Source organism: Passer domesticus, chromosome 8 (genome assembly GCF_036417665.1).
Source record: "Passer domesticus isolate bPasDom1 chromosome 8, bPasDom1.hap1, whole genome shotgun sequence".
Taxonomy (NCBI): domain Eukaryota; kingdom Metazoa; phylum Chordata; class Aves; order Passeriformes; family Passeridae; genus Passer; species Passer domesticus.
The window spans coordinates 43,734,515-43,754,006 of NC_087481.1; the positions used below are offsets into that span (position 1 = coordinate 43,734,515).

The 19,492-nt window shown below is 35.7% G+C and overlaps 1 long non-coding RNA gene across 4 annotated transcripts in view; it reads left to right on the forward strand.

Annotated features, from left to right (window-relative positions):
• LOC135305872 (uncharacterized) overlaps nucleotides 1–11,084 on the forward strand; it is a 56,595-nt gene extending 45,511 nt beyond the window's left edge. For 3 of the 4 annotated variants that reach the window (XR_010366859.1, XR_010366862.1, XR_010366860.1), the window contains 2 exons: nucleotides 4,792–4,915; nucleotides 8,385–11,084. This is a non-coding gene — a long non-coding RNA (uncharacterized LOC135305872). Of the gene's footprint in view, nucleotides 1–4,759; nucleotides 4,916–8,384 lie in introns of all 4 variants that reach the window. The other variant, XR_010366861.1, reaches the window with a different exon arrangement.
• Nucleotides 11,085–19,492: the final 8,408 nt, after the last annotated feature.

Sequence of the window (19,492 nt, forward strand, 5' to 3'; positions counted from 1 at the left end):
ACTTTTTTACTCTTTCTCCTGAAACTATTACTACTGGTACAAGCAAAAAGAGACAAGAAGGAGGAGAAAACAAATTGGTCATAATTTTTCGTAAATGCCTTATCAAACAGCACAGAGATCCTGTTTCCCAGAATTTTCAGGCAGCCCTGTATCAAATACAGAGGAAATGGTGGAGCCAGAGGAGAAGTTGGTAGTGAGTTTAGAAGACTTTTTCATCCTATCGGCTGTAGAATTTGCAAGGAAAGATAATTAAATTATAGGTTCATTGTAGAGAACTGAACTGACTTTGTGTAATCTCCTACTCCTACAGTGTTTTATTAATACCAAAGTGTGAGTGAACGTGGGTAGAGAGGTTAGCTTTACTTTGACCAGTGCAATAACTGGGGGTGTGGATTGCCAAAAACAGAAGTGTTAAAAAAAGGGAAATTTATTAAAGCTAGAGAAAGTTGACTTTTAGAGAGGCTCTACAAAAATGAACTTGTTCTGCATGGCTTCCCAAAGAAGAAGTGACTTAATTATGATGTAGAAGTACAAAAAAACATACTAAATGTTAAAAGATTATTTAAGGTAGCAGAAAAAAAATGAAAACTCCTGGCTGGAAGCTGAAACCAAACAAATTCAAATAAGAAATAAGGCACAATTTTGCTGTAGCAATAGTATTTAACCTTCAGAGCAAAAAGCCAAGGGCAACGTGACTCTCCATCTCCCTGCCTTCAATCAAGAATAGATGTTTTTCTGTAAGATATTTAACATAAACTACTAAGCTGAGTAGAACTGAAAATGAAATCTAATGGCCTATGACATATAGGGTCAGAATGGATGATCTAATGGATCCTTCCTGTCTTGAACTATATGAAAAAGTTAATGGAGCTGAACTATTACAGAGATGAAGAATCTGTCTTTTGTGTCCATTACTCAGCACATTTTTTTCCTGTTTTTTTCAACCAGTCTGTGTAAGTGGATTGTAAAAGTGGTTTTCCTTTGAAGATTTTTTTTCCATGCATTACTGTACTGAAACACAGACAGCTATCAACTCCTCACACTGAATTTTTTTCAAGAATATTTCAATTTTCTGAAAGTGTTAATGTCATTCTCGTCTCTATCTAATGCCAAGCAAATATGCTTAGCAGTAAAGTTTTTGCTCTCAACAAGTTTTGGTGTCTCTAATTAATTCAGATCTAATCATTCACTACATCTTCATTCCTATATTTCTCCTCCTCTGTGTCTCTGAGGTTTTTGGTAATTAGAGGCCTGGAATTACGAATTCACATAGTCTTGTGGGGTTTTTTTTCCTTCTTTTTCTTGCCTCATCTTTAAGCAGAATTTTATTCTCACCTCTCTTCTTGCCCTGGAGGTCTCTACAACATCCCTTGTGCTTCTGTCCTTATTCTTTTTCCTATCTAGTAGCTTAATCCCAGATTGATTCATTATATTTCTCCAAGCTCACTATAGCAATTTTTCAGATCTGATTTTTCTCCTGATACACACAGCTCTACTTTCCCCCAGTCTCTTTCATGTTTTTGTCTTCCAGAAAGTCTGGAAGCCCTGTGTTTAGAATTAATATTCTTTCCTGGGAATAAATCATGTGTCTCATGTAAGTACTACACTGCCATGCATTTGATTACCAGATGTTCACATTTTGAATATGATATTTCTGTAATGGCATCTCCAGAAACAGTATCCTGGTTATACACTGGATGTAGAGGCACCCCATGAATATTTTATAACTCTGCTCATGGAGGATTACCTAAAGTGTCTTTTATAGATTAGTTACATGGTGAATCAGTTGTCCCATTGTTAAGGAAGTCCTTTTTAAGTACTGCTGCTGGTTCTACTGGAGCTAAGCCTCAAGTCTCAATGCTACAGCATAAATAATTATGCACCTTTCTTTTTGTGATAGTTGCCTAAAAAGGGGGGACTTGCTGTCACTGTTCTGGTCAGGATTTGAGCTTTATGAAGTACAGTAGGACTTCTAGTTTTGAGTAGTTGAATTTTCCAAGAATGACTGAACTAGTTCAGTCCTCTTCCTTTTAATTCAGCTCCATAACTTTAATAGCAGGCAGTGTCAGAAGTTTGATTGGAGAGCGAAAGAGTTGTTCAAAAGGGAATATTAAAAAATGTCCAGCATGACTTACTTTTTTACATGAAGCATATCTACTATCTATAAATATTTCTCTTTTTGATTTTTGGGTCATTCTCTTATTTTGCCTGATGCCTTTTAGAAAAGGATATTTCATTAATTGGATTAATCTTTGAAGTTTATGTAGAAGGTATGAATTGACATGCATATTCCAAACCCAAGTACATTAAAATAATTTCCTGTCTCCAACAGTTAAGCAGGTATACCTCTCTCCCAGTATGTAATTATTGTATACAACACGAGGAATTTTTGATGATTTTTTTACTGATTTTTTTTATTACTGAAAATTCAATTATTTAAAATTGTAGCAGATTCAATTCTACTTATTCTCTTCTCTACAGCTGATTAATTTCAAAGCCTTGGTTCTCTGAGGTTATATGTACTTCTAACATTTCTATCAATTGGCAAACATTTCTAAATATGTATTAAGGATGAAAAATTCAGTAGCTAAGGCTTTCAAATAGCAAAGCCTTTAACATCTTTGTACCTTGGCTCTGGGTAGAATTTGAACCAGCAGACTGAGAGAAATAACATTTCTAAGAAATTATTTATTCTGGTCCTTGTTTTAGAATATTTGGATTTGGAGGAAAATTTAGCTTGTAAACTGACTGTCAAGTAGAAAGTAAACTGTAGAAAACTTGAGATGTGAGCTGGAGCCATTGTGGTTTCCTTTCAATGGCTAACACTTCATTAGTATCTTGCTTGTTATCAGTTACAATGGCTAACATTGAACTTCAGTGAGAAGGAAGACATCATTTTCCTGCCTCTAGTACTGAAACTACTTTCACTTTACAGGATTTTAGATAGTGGGGTGCTTTTCATTTTTACTAAAATGTCTACTGGTTTTGACGTTTTAACCAAAATGAGTTCATACACTAAAATGCTGAGGGAAAGAGGTCTTGGTGGAAAGGTTTTTGTGGAAATAGAAATAAATGTTTAATTAAAAATTGCAATATTAAGGAAAAGGGTACACCTAACAGAAAATACTGGAAACATGGGCAGTTTAAATTAACTGGCAGGAGGGTGGGGGGGTGGTAATGTGGTAGTATTAGAGTGTAGACCCTGAAAACCCTGACATGTACAGTGGCCTTAGAGATAGAAAAAAATTACAAGTTTGAAATATTCAAAGTTCACCTATACAAACATACTTCTTGGGTGATGCAAGCTAAGCTTATCTTCTTTCTCAGTCTTTTTGATACAACTGTAAGTCTGAGAAGCTCAAACATGCATGATAATTCAGTTGTTAGAGAAACACCATTTGCTTGGAAAACAATGTAGGAAATGTGCAAATTCCATTGTTAAGAAATAACACCAAAACCTGAAATCATATATGAAATTATTCTTCAGTCATTTGTGTATGTAATTGTAAATATACAGCAGTGGTGAAATTATGTTTAAATATATGCTTAAAAGGAAACCCCATTGAATGTTTATTAATAATTATTAGCATTTGCTTTACTTACTTAGTTATACTGGATATCAAGTTGATATTTTTATGGAATTGTGTGTCACAACCATGGGTTCTTACTCATTTTTGGTAATATTTTTCTTCTAAGTATCTCTTGGTTGTTTTTTTTTTTTTCCCAGGCGCACTACTTTACATTTCTCTATAGAAAATTTCTTCCACTGTGAGAATTTGCAGTCAAATCCTTCTTGCACAAATCAGGGCAGTTCATGACAATGAAGGCTATTTGAAGCATGTGCTATGAAAGTTTGCTTAGGATTACAATTGTCTGGGAGGCTAGTGGAGTTCAGAGGCAGCTACTTTCTACAGTAGGTTTTCCATCTCTGACAATGGGCAGTCATATAGATTTCACATTTACTTTGGAACAGTAACTCTTGAAATGGACTAAGTACCTTGGGGATGCAGATGCAGAGCCTGAAATGCTGCTTTTTTTTTGCCTTTTTTTTTTTAATGTACATGAAAAGTACTGTTTTCAGCATTTCCTTTTAATTTACAGCAATTCTTCACTAGGATAATAAATACCAAATTATTTTCTTCAGAGGATTGAGGGGATTACTTAGTTAATGTTTAAAAAGCACTTTGAAGATAAAAAGCACTATTGAGCTGCTTAAGACTTACTGAATAGTTAATTATCTAAAGGTCCCATTCTCCCCCCTACAGGTTATTTCTATGTAGGGGAGAGTAAACTCGGAGCTTCATACGATGACTTTCAAAGCCAGGCTTTTTAAATCTTATTGGTTTCAAAATTTGCTTTTTTTTTTCCCAGCAGCCTGAATCTGATTCCTTTGAAGTCAATGGCAAAAGTCCAACACTGAAAAAAAAGTCCACTAGAGCATAATGCAGCTGTTCAGAGGAAACAAGTTGAAACAGTGGTTGGAGTCCCTACCCATATTATTTACATTTGGTCTCAGTGTGTATATATGTGTATGTATAGATTCATATATATGCCCAGGTGTGCATACGTATGTATATGGACACAGTGGTTTGAGGACAAGTGAGATAGATTTTTTAATTTGGGACTTCAAGAATGTGGGACTTATTTCTTCATGAAGAGAAGTTTTTAGAGTGACATGCTGACCTTGTTGTGACCTTCTATGGGCAAAATGGATCTCACTGCAAGACCTTAACATAAAAGATGTACTCTTTTGTAACAGGGGGTAGAAAAATAATAATAAGTCTCCACCAGCTGCCTGCTCTCCGGACCCCTGACAGCTGACGCAGATACTTCATACAGAGAAATGGAGAAGAAGGAAAGGGTTTTTGAACTCAACATTCAGAGTCAGCCCTTGTCCTTGACAGGGTGATTGAAGGTAATTACTAGTCCTGTTCAGTCTTAGCTGTTAAAACTGCTTAATTCCTTCAGTCTTGGCTGTTAAAACTACCATAAGTAATCAGTGTAAGGTAAAAGTTACTTTCTGCTGAGGACAGGACTCTCCCTTCACAGTAGGTAGTCTGGAACACACTGTTGCACACATATGAGGTCCTTACTGTAGAAGGCATCACCCCCAAACACCAATGCATATATTTATCTTTCACAATTTGCAAATATTAAATACCTCTTGATTCTGATATGACTGTTTAGGACTTAATGTTAAGTATTTCTTATGTAATTATAGCCTAAATTTATCAATATATGCCATTTGAGAAAAAGTCATGAAGTTCATAAATGATTCCTCCCTAAGACAAAGAACAGTATGTCAACCTGAACTCATTTAAATTTGACCTTTTAATGTGCTACAGCAGCATACTATCTTATGATTTTAGCTGTGTTGGCTCTTAAATCAGGGCCTAGATGTAAAAGGTCATACTGAATTCTTGAGCTGAATTTTTAACAAGGACAAGTCTTAAGTTTTTTGTGATTAATACCAAGAACATGTAGGGATTACTAGAGGAAAGGATAAAAGAGTCAGAAGAGATTTGATTAACAAATTGCTTTCTGTATACCCTGTTCTGTTTGCAAACCTACACTAATAAGATGACATGAAGCATAGCTAAAGAAATTATGGTTAAAATACAATGCTATGAAATAAAAAATGAGTTGGTCTTCATAGTAAGAATGTAAATCTTCCGTTAAAAAAAAGAATGTTTGGCCCACATGTGTCAGACATTGCCAAAGTGTAGAGGTAATTATAAGTTTATGGCTTCATGCTTCTAAAATATTCCTCTCCCACAGGAGCTCATGAAATATGTGTATGTTTACAGGAAATTGTGGAAATAGTGAGTCATCTGTTCAATAATTAACACAGGATAATTTCTTGAAAAACAAGATCAGCAGGGTTTTTTATTCTGATCACAAAGAATTTAGGTTAGCTACTTTTGGATATGCTCAAAACAAGGAGAATTTTCAAAGCAGTATCTATTTGCTCTTTGGTAATACACTTTTACCACTAGTTGCTCCAGTTCTCTAAACCCTAACCTTGTATCTTTCACAAGGATCTTTTAAGACTTAATTTTCTGACTGATATAGGGAGCACAAGACGCTCCCAATATGACAATGGCTCAGGTTTCTCCAATTCAGTAGACTTACGGAATTTTTCATGAATACAATTGGAGAGATTGAAGGCAAATGTTGGTAAATGACTTCTAAAAAGTGATGAAAACCTGGATTGTGTGTTCTAGCCTCAAACACTGCAAAAGGAATGGAATGATGTCACTCTAAACATTATGACTTTGCTAAGTTCAATGTAAGTAGAGCAACAAAAAGCTGTTGTTGGAAAAAATTCATACACATATGCACTACTAACCAACCCTAACTACCCAGTGAGTCAGAACAGTGAAGTCCAGGGACTGGGGCACTCCCTCTGACCAGTCTGTGTCAAGCCCTTGGGCAGAGGCTCAGCACCAATTCAGAAGCAGCTCCACCTCAGGCCCTCTGCTTCTACACTTGTTGGATGTCCACATAACATTCTCTCCAGCCCCAGCCTCTAATATCAAGTGTCCTTAAAGCCAAATATAGATGCAATCAAATCACAGCACTCCCTTCCAGCAGTTTCAGGTACCATTCCCTGTCAGTTTTGATCCATGGTCCACACTAGGGCTCAGATCCTCCACGCATTTCAGGTGTGGCTCGTTGTGCTCAGGCCTTGTTTGCAGTGTCCTCTTGGCCATGGCTCGTTATAATGAACCACTCAGTCCTTAAGGCAAAGCCATCATGTTGCCATGTGAAATGAAGGATATTGTCTATGGCCCTCCACTCAAATTAAGCATTTATTCCTGTCAGGTGATAGTTTGTGAAACTCTGCGATGGTTTTCTACTTCATGTTTCTGCATACTAAGTGCTGGAGCTGCCTGTGAATGGTCTAGCTCATGTTGTAAATTACAAGACCTATTTGGGTTCCTCCAGTTCACATCTGAAACCACAGCTCCAGGGGGAACAGGAATAATGTATAAGCAATATAGAGAGGATGTAATTTTTCTTTGGCTGCATCTCCTGTTGCAGGAACTGCAAGAAGAAAGGGCATAAAGTCACCACAACACATAAAATGTAACTCCAGGATATTGTTATAATGATGTAGAAATATAATGAACACTTTCAAGTCTTTCTTATAGACAGTCCTGTAGAACCAAATGTTAGTTTCATAATGAAGAAAATTCAGGAGCTTTATTGCTAAAAAATAGAGAAAGTTCTTGTAAATGCTCCAACAGAATATGATGTCCAGCATAATGAATATGCTGAATGAATTGCCACAGGATACAGAAATTGTTCTACAAGTCTTCTCCATTAATCTTTTAAGAGAATGAGAATCTGCTGCAACACTGGATTTGTTTTGGTACCTTCTAATTTAAAGCTTACTGTAGTCTCAATTTCATTCAGAGCCTGCAAATAGTAGCTAATGAAATTTGACCTAATCAACAGAGAGTAAAATAAATAATATCAGTACTCATCAATTAAAAAAGCAAAATCTATCAGCACACATGTTAATTGTATATAAAGAATATATTTCTGACCTGTAGAAGTATTTTAAATTAATGCATTGACCTGTATGACCTTTTTATCAATATACCCCACATGAATAATGCAGCCACCCCAAACTCATGCCATTAGAAATTGTAATAGTTGTCTGACATGCACAAGCAATGTTACACCAGGGATCTATTTGGCCCAGAGCATTCCATTAAAACACAAAGTGAGTTTCAAATGTACATGTTAAAATGAAACATCAGCTATAATGAAAAAGGAAGCAGAACAGAGTGGGCTTTACTTATTAGTGTGCATTTTCCTTTTGAGAAAATTTTGCCGTGCTTGTACAATACCTAATGCCATTCCATATTTGAAGTATAATCAATCCACATTTTATTTTGCTTTTAAAATTCTCCTATGAAAGGTATAAGGCAATCAGTGCTCTAGAGAGGTGTTCGTATTATTTGAGTTTCTATTGCTATTTAATATTTAGTTTTCAATAAAGCTTTGATTATAGTCCACTGTATTAGTTACCATACAAGTACTGAGGAAAATGTGGAGCCCAATCAAAATGTTCAGCATTTCTGTTTGAGTTATGAAGCTTTGGTAAGCTTAGAAAAAGACAGGTGAAAAACAATAGAGTGGATTGGTTATTGCTTGATACTCAGATGTTATCTCAAACATTCAGACTGACATCAGTCCGCCATCTTTACATTCTTCTACCAGTTCATATAGGAGGATACTAAACTTTAGGATACCTAAGAAATCATCCTGTTGGAATTAATGTTTTTTTTAAGTGATTTTAAAGACCTTTGACATTTCACAGTAGAGAACTGGACATTACATAGTTTTGAAAAATTGTCTTTCTATCACTGCAGAACTCAGTGAGGAACTGAGCAGTTCCTCAGGTCCCTTTGGCAGCGAGGAATTCAGGCATGACGAGAGCAAAACTCAAAAAGTTGTTGGTGTTCTTCTACCAAGCAGTGAATCTACCTTCAGAGACATCTTTGATGTGACAAGTGTATTCCAAAGTGTACCAGAGGTAAAGCAACAGTGGATCAATGACAGGGGAAGGTCATTTAAGACTGACAGTCCTGATTTTACACTGGCCTGACCAAAGAATGCAAGTGAACATTCCTTTAAAGTATTTTTGTAATTTTAGTGGGGCTGCTAGTGAGAAAAGTGATTTTTCCTGACACCAGAAGCAGATGAAAAAGTTAATGCTTCTGTGGAAGTACTGGGAGGCAGACGTAGTCCCTAAAGACAATACATGTAGGCTTTGGATTCCTATCTATAAAGCCATTGTGGATACTACGTACACCGGTATTTCTGAATCTCAAATACTAACAATAAATTCATTCCATAAAATGAATACCTACATTTATGCACTACTCCCCACTGTAAAGTGTTTATTAATAGAAGGAGGCAGCCAATCTTTCACAACTTGCCAGCTTTAAGGACATCTGTGTTAGAGTTGATGTCATTGTACGCATCCTGTGATTACTTTTATGTGGTCTCACAGTTTAATGTCAAGACTAAATTTTTAGTTTGTTCATTCGACGTCGACTAAAACAAATTTGTTCTTTCATTTTCTTGCTTCATTTTTCAAACTGGAGCATAATAAACCATTTCTTCAGATTCTGAGAGAAAAAAGGCAGATTTTACACAAGAAAACAATACAAAAGTTTAGTATTTCAGAATATTATGATAAACATCAGATTTCAGCTTACAGTGAATTTTGTAACAAAGTAGTAAACAGGGATTTGGAAGAGAAATAGTGAGAGGTCTCTTACTAACATTTTAATACAGTTGAATTTGAAAAGTTTATGAAAGTTTCTGTCATGTTTAATTACTGTATTTACGAGAGCATTTCCCAACACAGAAAAGGGCTATACTTAGTAACAGCCAGCCTGCCATCCTGCCTCATTTTTCAGCATTCCTGTTTTTCTTGGAGGTCATTTTTAATGACTATGTACAGGCACCTGAAAAATCAGGTGCATAAATTAACTACCAATTAATAAAAAAAAAAACAAAAGAAGAAAATATAATTACTAGTTTCTATATATAAGTCCACTCATTATCATGTGGAATGTGTGCATGTTTATCACGTAGCAATTACTGAGGCACAAAAGAAAAGTGGCATTTTCATTGTGTTGCAGTCCTGAAACTGCATATAACATGAAGCAAAAGAACCTGCTCTCAAATTTATATGTCAGTGCTTAATGTTGAAAGAATGTTATCACAATTTAATATAGCAAATGCTTAATTACTTCTGTGTAACATTTTCCCCCATTTGCTATCACTGTCTGTCTGGAGTGGCTGTTGACCTAGTTTTCAATTAATTGCAATGAGAATTTTTTTCATGCCTTTAAAGCAATGAATTTTTCTTTCCTGATTAGACACGACAACTGGAATTATGAATTCGTAATTGATAAACTTTGTTGCCACTATCAATAGAGAACTGGCATTACTACAAAAAAAATTCTTATAAATACTAAAGGCATCAAAAAACATAAAGAATGTTGAGATTCTGTGATTCTGTGAACAACCAGGATGCCTCTCCAGTAGACAGCATTTTAGTCTTTCTTTTAATATTTCAGGTAAGTTTACTCTTTTTTTTAAAATTTAACTGCAGGAATAGAAAAAAGAAAACAACCTGGTAGTGACAATGTCCCTTTTATATAATAAGCTTTGGTTCAGTTCTTCAGTTGTCTTTTAACTCACCTATCTTAATCTTATGTATCTTAATTCTCACTGAAACCCAGGAGAATGTATATATCCAAATTCCTTTGTAAATATGATGCCTAGAAGTGAGAACCCTACTCAAAAATGTTGAGGTTCTAAAACTCAAGTTTTCCACTGCCTGAGGGGATTCAAGCCAAGTATTCTCAGAGTTGGTCCTGCCTACATCCAGAGTCAAAATACCACTCACCCAAATGTAGAATTTAGCTGGTTTTATGGCTGCATATGTTTCATCAATTTTATTACGGTGGTTCCAGGATTTTAATGCTAATGAGACACACAGATGGAAACTAAAATCCACATAAGGTAAATGCTCCCAAGTGCCTGTGATCTATCCATTGTGCATCCAGGCATATTTCCTTCTACTTTTAAAACTGTTTTTTTACTTTTTTTTACTTTTTTTTCCGCAGAAACACCTCTCAAAGTAAACATTATAAGAGCAAAAGGCTAGTAATTAAGTTGTTACTGACACCTCAGAATACAGGATGACTGCATGCAATTTCAGTAACATGTAGACTGTAACTTATAGCATTAGAGACATTTACTGTATGCTTTTTTATTTTCAGCACTGTAATAGCTATGGACTGTATTCAGCACCTGCTGGTAAAATTAGCCTCAGCTAACTGCATGTTATTTGTCTCTCTCTATTTCATTATTCACCACAATTTTTTGTTGATGTCTACACTGTTAGCACCATGTGAATCACCTTAAAGCAATTTAACCAGCCAAGTTCTCCTGTCACTTAATCCTGGCCAACTTAGGCTACCCTGGTATTAAGTGAATGCATAATGTAGCTCAATGGATGAAAATTAAAGCAGATCATGTTGTAATATAAATTGCATTCTTATTATTTGTATTTCAAGTTGGTTGCCCTTTAGTAAGTTTTCCATCCTGCACAGCTCAGATTGGTGACAAGGGGTGACAATGGCCTTTAGTAGCACTTGGTGTGATACAGCTCATAGGGATCAGCCTCTGCTAACTCTCAGACCAGTTATTATTTCCCATAAAACTACTTTTAAGTATACAATTCAAGCTTGGCAATATTGTCATGGTCAGCCATGGACAGTCCTTTATCTGCAAATGCGTAAGAAATATTCAGGATTTTTATTTTTAAAAAAATCTGTATTTTTTTAATTCTTTTTTTTTTCATATTGCTGGATAAAAGAAAGGCTGAAGACAGAAATATAAGAGAAGATCAAGGAAGATGCAAAGTAGGCTGGAATTCTGCACAGGCTGGTAAAATTACAAGATCTCATATGATTAGGCTTGTATGTAAGACTTTATTTGCTAATGTGAGAGGTTTTCTGTGAATTTGTTTTTCTTTTCCAAAGATCTCAGTCAGCTTTTGACATTCAGCAGATGACCAGCACCTTCATTGCATTATTTTGATTACATATCAGGACCCAGGATATTTAAGTTATATTGTGGGGTTTCCCAGTATCTTCAATGATACACTTCTGGTAATTTTTTGTAAATAGGAGAGGAAAATATCTCTCTAATTTATTTTCACATCAGTTTTTTTTTGCACAGGTAATCCTCTCTGCTTAAGGTTTTTGTGATTTTTTTAATAGTTAATCTTAGTCCTTTTGACCTCTCTGCTTCATATAAATACAAGGGCAAGACCTGTGTATATTTTCATATCAGAGAGTATAGAATTCTCTTCACTCAAGAATGATGATTTTTATCTCTATGCCTTTATATGCACTAGAAAAAAGAACAAGGTTTAGAAGGAGAAAAAATAATGAGGAAGACCTCTATTATGCTACTGATTTGTCATCTCCAGATGGTAGAATGCTGCAAATCCTGTGAACTCAGATGACAAATCTCAAAAGGAAGCATTTCCTTACCAGTTACACCTTTTTATAATGCCACAGAGACAGATGTGATGCATACCAAGAATAAGGGTGCAGGCCACAGAAGCTGGAGTTGCAAATAGGTACTGTCTGCAGCTTCCTCAGGTATCCTCAGTTTACCAGGAAGTCATTTAGGGGCTAGAAGCAGAAAGGAATCTCCCCTGTGGCTTTTCTATTTGACAGTTCCTAGAAGGGAAAAATCTGGAAACTCTGGATACCACATCTAGGATAAGGTTTATTCAAGTTATCTATGAGCACTATCAAAATATCTCTGTAGGTTTTGAAAGAGGTATTGCATACAGAAGGTGATTTGTATGTAATGCACATGAATTTAAAGATAAATGATGCTTCTTCCCCAAGTGGAAAAGACTCTGGAAACTTTGGAGCAGCAGTTACATGAACTTCCATCCTTCACTCTGAAGGAAACTAAATTAAGTCACATGTCTAAAAATACAGATATACTGCTGAGCAGCAGCCAGCCCGAGAAGAGGGTTTGCTGACAAGAAATGAATAACAACAGAAGGTAAAAATCCGAGGCAGCACTAATGGTCCTCAAATAATCTTGTGTGAAACACTCTAAGTTAGAATCTTAAACTTTGAGATTTGCAGTTTTTTAGCTGTACGATATTAGAAAACTTTAGAGCATTTTGTGGAAAGTGAAATAGGTGTTCCATGAGTGACCTTTAAAAAAAATTCTAATGTTGGATTCTTCTCGTGCAAAATGCTTCAGATTTTATATCCACACTTTTGCATCTTGTACTTATCAGTATACTTGTACTATCAGTCAATATCTGTCCTGTGGTGTTTGTGTTTGTTTGGGATGTTTGTTGTTTGTTTTTGGTTTTTTGGGGTTTTTTTTTGTTTTATTCAGTAAACATTTCTTTATCATCACATGCACATAATTTCAAATGTATAGCTCCTATTTTATGTAAGAATTTCTTTGTTTGTTTGAACACATTATTTCTTTCTTGGTTTGAACACATTATTGATATGCATTTTAAAAGAAACTCATCTGATCTGATAGTCTGTAACAGCTTTGTACTTTGTCATTGTTAACATTTCTTCTAGATGCATTTAAAGCCTATGCTCCTGATTTGCCAGGAGCTCTAAGAGAGAGAGATGTAGAATGCTGAATACGTACCACATCTTTCACATGCTCTCTCTTTTTTCAATATGCAATAACCAGCTATATTAGCATCCAAGTCATGAATCATCACATCAAGTCTCAGGAATGCCAGTTATGTTCAATTTCTTTTCCACAATAAGAATTTCTTATTCCTTTCATTGTGGAGTTATTAGGGAGCCTCATAGGATTTGTACATTTGCAACTGAAAAATGTCATCTTTTTACTTTGTGGTTTTGGGATTTTTTTTGGTATCAGTTCAGTTTATTCATGAGGGTGCAGATTTAAATCTAGTACAGTGATAACCAAGCTAGCTGCAAATGAACTGTCTTGGGTGTCAACATCTGTCAAGTTGCTGCAGCATAAAATTCAGCTTAGGCTAATATACTCAGATATTGCCTGAGATCACCTGAAACTGGGATTGCATTCTGCTTGCTTCCTTACTTAAGAACATTGCTCATTGAGTCCCTCTCAGCTGATTGAATCATCTCACAAGAACGTGACTCACAAACTTAAGCTTTCTGCTTCACACTAGTTTCACAATTAACAGTAAAATTTCCATACTTTCACTGCTAGAAAATCGTTCCTGATATTGAACACATATCCTCTCCCCTTCATGATATAATTTTCAAAGACATTTCAATTACTTATAGTTCAGATCAGTTCAGAAACCTCTGAAGATGGAGATTCCCAGCACTGATAGGTCACTAAAGCAGTGAAAGAGACCAGGGCTTATGAAACAATGCACCGATGCATGGATGTGCAGTGATATTTGGAAATCATGCACTAACCTTTTAAAAAACATACAAAGGGTTTAAAACAAAGAAAGCAAAAAAATCTGAAGTCTCTCACTCTTAGACCTTCTCTTGAAATGTATCACATTTTTTCCTGTTAGAACATTCACTTCCAACTCTTAACTGCTTCACTCTCGTTTTAAACAAGAGTGTCAGATGGTACTTGCCCTGAGGCCAAACATACCTTCTATGTCTTGTCACTTCCTTAGTTTTAATGTGCCTTTTAAGAGAGTGATATCTTTTCCAAAGCAGCAGCGAAGATGTTAAAAGCATTTTTTGAAGCTCCTCAATTCCTCTAATTTACCCTTTGCTTTTCACTATCTTTAAGTGTAGAGTGATGATCAATGTGCCCATCTCATGGCAATCCTTTCCACTGTTCATTCACATCTCATTAGCAGGGTAGGAAGGGTAGTGAATTTGTTTTCTCCGTGAAGTTGAAATAATTATCAACCTACTCTGCTGCCAAAAATACCTGAAGCAATTGAGAATCAGTTATGTTGCAGAAGACCTCTGAGGTCATCAAGTCACACCTATGACTGAATGCCACCTTATCAATTAGACCATGGCACTATGTGACATGTCCAGCCTTAAACACCTCCAGACTTCACATCTGCCAGGCTGTCCATTCCTATGTTTCATCACCCTTTCTGTGATGAAATGTGTCCTACTGTCCAGCCTAAACCTCCTCTGGTGCAGCTTGAGGCCATTTTCTCTCCTCCTGTCATTAGCAGCTTGGGAAAAGAAGCCAATCCTCCAAAAGGAGCTCTCATACTGACAGTAACCATAAAAAATCATGTTTGATATGTTCTGTTTACTTTGTTGTGCAATTAAGACCATAAAGGATAGCAGATGGCAACTGATTTCCTCACCTGATATTCCTCACTTGTAACTATTTCATTGATACCTCATTGTTCTGAAAACTTCAGTATCTTCCTTTCAGTCCCCCAGCCCTACACAGCAAGTCCTACAGGGTATCCCAAGGTACAGCTGAGAGTCTCTGCTGCAACTGCTCTGGCTTTCTCTGCAACATCCAGTTTTAAGGTAGTCCACGTCTGCTATCATATTTTCAGCCAGTTCTATCATGTTTTTCTGTTCCTAGGTGTCTGATCCAAAGTCTATTAAAGTCAGTGGAAGGGTTGTAATAATCTTCAGTGGGTTTTCACTGTCCACAGCCAGTCTCTCCTGTCACTATGTGCCTTTCACCAAGTTATTCTAACAAAAAGAAATACCTTGGAGGCAAAACAGAGAAATGTTTGGGATCAAATCCTACAAAAACTTATTTGACCAGTACTGTAAATTCTGAATTAAAAAAAACCCCTATTTTTTCTCTGAAGATCTACCAGTTTACCAGATAAACAAATGAAGGCAGTGAATTAACTTAATATCTGTGCAAAACTTTATGCCAATTTAAATTCACTTTTTTTTGTGCCCTGTGTTCAAGCTCAGAGAAGAAATAAAGAATTTTGCAGGATCATTGTATTACCTCTTTCTTAGAATTCTAGTAAGCCATAGTGAAAAATGTTATTGAAAGCTCAGAACAAAGTCTGAGATTGCCTTGTCTTGCCCAATTTAAAGGGTAAAGGGCCCTGGAGACCTTGCAAGACCACGTTCACCAAGGTGAGTTTAGTTCTGTGGGGTTTTTCTCTAGACTAAACTTTATTGGCTATTGGGACAATGACTGTATGTATTTTGAAGTATTTAGAACTATATTTAAATACTTGGGAATGCATGATTTTTAACTCTACTAATGTTTTTTATGACCCTAAAAGGTCACATCCATTCTGCAGTCAGAGCAACTCTGCAGGGAATCTTATCTCTGACATATGCCAAATTTTGCAGAATCTCAGCCACCTAATTGCACATCATGTACGGTGACTTTTAAGGAGTGTTTTTAGAGCCTCGAGACTGCTACTAACCTTTAAAAAGCCCTTAATCAATTTGTTGTGTCACTGCCTATCACCTGTTTAATTTTGGTATTGTATGGTTGTTAAGATAGAAAATATATATAAAAAGAAACAACCAGCCAACAAACAACAAAACCCCAAACAAGAAACCCCACTCCCTCCCCTGCCCCCGACTGACTAATTCCTTTGTGTGCACAGAAAAATTTGCACCACCCATATTCAGGTGAAAGGATCTCTCTAAACAATCAGGTTCTTATGTCTTATAGCAGGCATATCTCTGGCTTAATCACAATGGCATCTTTTACATGAGTTTGAAAGATATTAGCCCCTTCATGTAGTGTTTCCTTAGAAACTTAGCACTGAAATGTCTACTTTTAGGAAAATTAAATGTGCATATATATTTTATTTGGATAAAATACTAACAAAGAGTTGATAAACTACTGTATTTTCCAACCAGTTTAAACTGGCTTCCTTTTTGCCCAGTTTCTACAAAACTGAAATTACCATAGATTTCAAACATTGAAATGTTGCTCTTTATACTAGAGATTACTGCTTGAGACAGATTCCTGAACCTAAAACTTGCTAATCAAAAATTATGGGCTCCTCCACTTTCATGAAATCAAGCAAAGTTTACATGGAATATGATTGCTTTGATCTCAGACAGAATATGAAGACTTTGTATTTAAAACAAAGGAAAAATGGATGTGACATTTGGGTTACTTGCACCCTGAACAGCCCAACACAAATATCTGTGAGAATTAGTGTCTAAGAAACTCACATGGCTCAAGTAAGAATGTTTTATCTACATTAATGCTTCCTTAGCTTTGTGCATGACAATCGATCAAACCAGATTTGTGGGGGCTTTCTTCCATCATGGATAGACAGATTTCTGTTTTTTTTATTGCAAGTTTAATCCGAGTATAAATATTTCAAGTTTTTACAATTTGTTTTTGTTATTATTAATCCCTAAATAGTTGCCCTTCATAAAATGAAACAAAATAACTTTGAGGCTTCCCGTGATTTTTTTTTAAATAAAGGTGCAGTTTGGAGAAAAAACCTGCATCTAATGCATTGTGGAACTCAGTGTATTCCTGCAAATACAGACTATAAATTGACAGACCACAATGGTCTTCCTGACAGATCCAATGACTAAGACACTGCAGAGAAAATGTTACCCCTTCTTTTTCCTAAAAAATTATATGTAATTTACTAGGATAAATTAGCACAAACTTTAATTTAAAATGTATAAAAACTCTCTAGTACACACACCAGTTCATACAGTCAGCTCTTCCTAGTGGTGTCTGATTTTTAAAACGTCCATCTATGTACAGCATTTTTAGTTTTGCAGAAGCAAAACATTTTCCATGCTGCTTCCTGCAGACATGAGCTATGCAGAGGTCATGGGCAGGAAAGTATACTGTGCAGAAATGTGAAGATGATGAATGTTTTTATGTGCTTTTCATGCTTGGTTTCAGATTAATTTATTCAGACTGAAATGCATTTCAGTTCATTATTTCGTTTTAGAGTGATCAAAAAGAAAGATCTTTCCTTTTTAGAGGCCCCTCCAAAGGAATAATTGCAAGGGCAAAGGGTGACATGATATGGTTAATAAATATCCCTGTATGTGTGACTGCTGGACATCTTCAAATGCATGCAGAAAAATCCACGTAAAAGATGAAGACTACCTGGGTTCTTCTACCAGTTCTTGTACTTGGTAGTGAGAACTCTGAACTTCTAATCCATCCTGAGAACAATTGAAGCATTTTCCTCCCATTACCAATGAAACAGTAATGGAAAATTCTCTCTTTAAGCTCACCCTGCTGCCTAACGGCTGGCCGCTTTTCACCATCTGTCGGTAGCACTGCACTGATGTGCCTGGATCTCACACACCAAGGTGCTCTTCCTCTAAGAGGGGCAAGGAGCACCTTTTTCTCTTTAGCAGGTCCCTGTATTTCAGTGTGATCACTGCCTTGCAGCAAGGAGCACTGCCTGACCCACAGGAACAGAAACTGTACAAAGATTCTGTCACTACAGGAAACTTTTTGCACTGTAGAAGTAACTGTGAAAATCATATTTTGTGCTGTACAGTCCAATCCTGTGATGTTACTCTTGCAGCTGCTCCTGAGTCAAATGTAAAACCGACCCCAAATGGGTTTGTTGAAGTAACAATTTGACATTTAAATTGCCAAGATAAGTGCCAAGAGGTGTTTCTGTTCCAGATACTTTTTACTTTAGGACTGATTTTTTTTTTTTCTAACGTAATTTAATTGTTAAAAACACCTTCAATTCCCATATTAAAATTGTATCATTCTTCAGAAAAGTGGGAATGATTCTACAGCTTCTATGCTTCTGGGGCACCTTTCTTTATATTATATTGTTTTCATTTTTTATTCATGCATTATTTTATTCACATTATTTTATATAAGCCTATAATATTTCAGATATATGTACTACAGGAAAAAAATTGCTTAAAAAAATTAATAGCTCTTTATTGGCATGCTGTTTCTTAAGGAACATAATACCACACGTTTACATTGCAGGAGTTAATAATGTATGGCAAATTCCTCAAGGCATTATCAAACTATGTGAATTTGTGTATCTGATCAAATATTTATTAGTTGCAGTCTCTTCCTACACTGATTTTTCTTTTCATTTATTGCTCCAGGCCTTACTGCAGAACTCTTAGGTGATACTCATGGGCATATGCCCCCAAAAGTAAGGCAATCATTGAAATACCCAACTTCAAAACAACACAGATTGTGAATTTTAATTTTTGTGGGGGATTTTTCTAAAAGTAAACAGAAACTCTATTTAATTATATTTTACATCTCATTTGCTTGAACTATATTAAAATTAAACAGAAATAAACTTTCACAATCTAAGCTGCTAATAAATTTACATTTTGATTGAGTAGTGTCCTAAACTTTTGCACTTACATTTTAAAAATATACTTTTACTTAAGCTCTTATTATTTTGATATAATACTACAGAGAGTAATTTGATTCTTCATTCACTGTTTACATTCCCTGTAAAGGTCTGCTCTCTATTCTCCTTTTCCATAAACATGTTAGGTGTGCAATGAGCCCATTGCACTCAACTAGTCTGAACCTTTGGAAGCAATAAATGTAATAACTCATGTTTGAATATAAATGAAATGTTAATTTAAAAAAAAAAAGAAATGCCAAGTGTGCAAACTTTCCCATCACTCTCAGTTTCAACACTGAAACTCCTTCCAAAATGTTCATTACAAGATGGTTTTTCATTTTTCACTATATTGGATAGCTTGATGAGATAGAGAGCTCTCTTCTGGACTGTGATCAGTTATGGTTTGCAATAGGACTTTGCTTCTCTGAGCACCATGCAGCAAGTTTTCAGGATCTCTTTTATAATTTAAAATCTATATGACTATTTTTAAATTGATTGAAAGAAAAAAATTCCTGGTTTTGCTTAGAAAAACAACATGTCCTTAGTTTTCCTGCATTTCTGTAGAGGCATAAGAAGGTCTGGAATAACTTGATTTTAATTGTTCCACCATAGGAAATTACACGTATATAAGGAAAATCAGAGGTA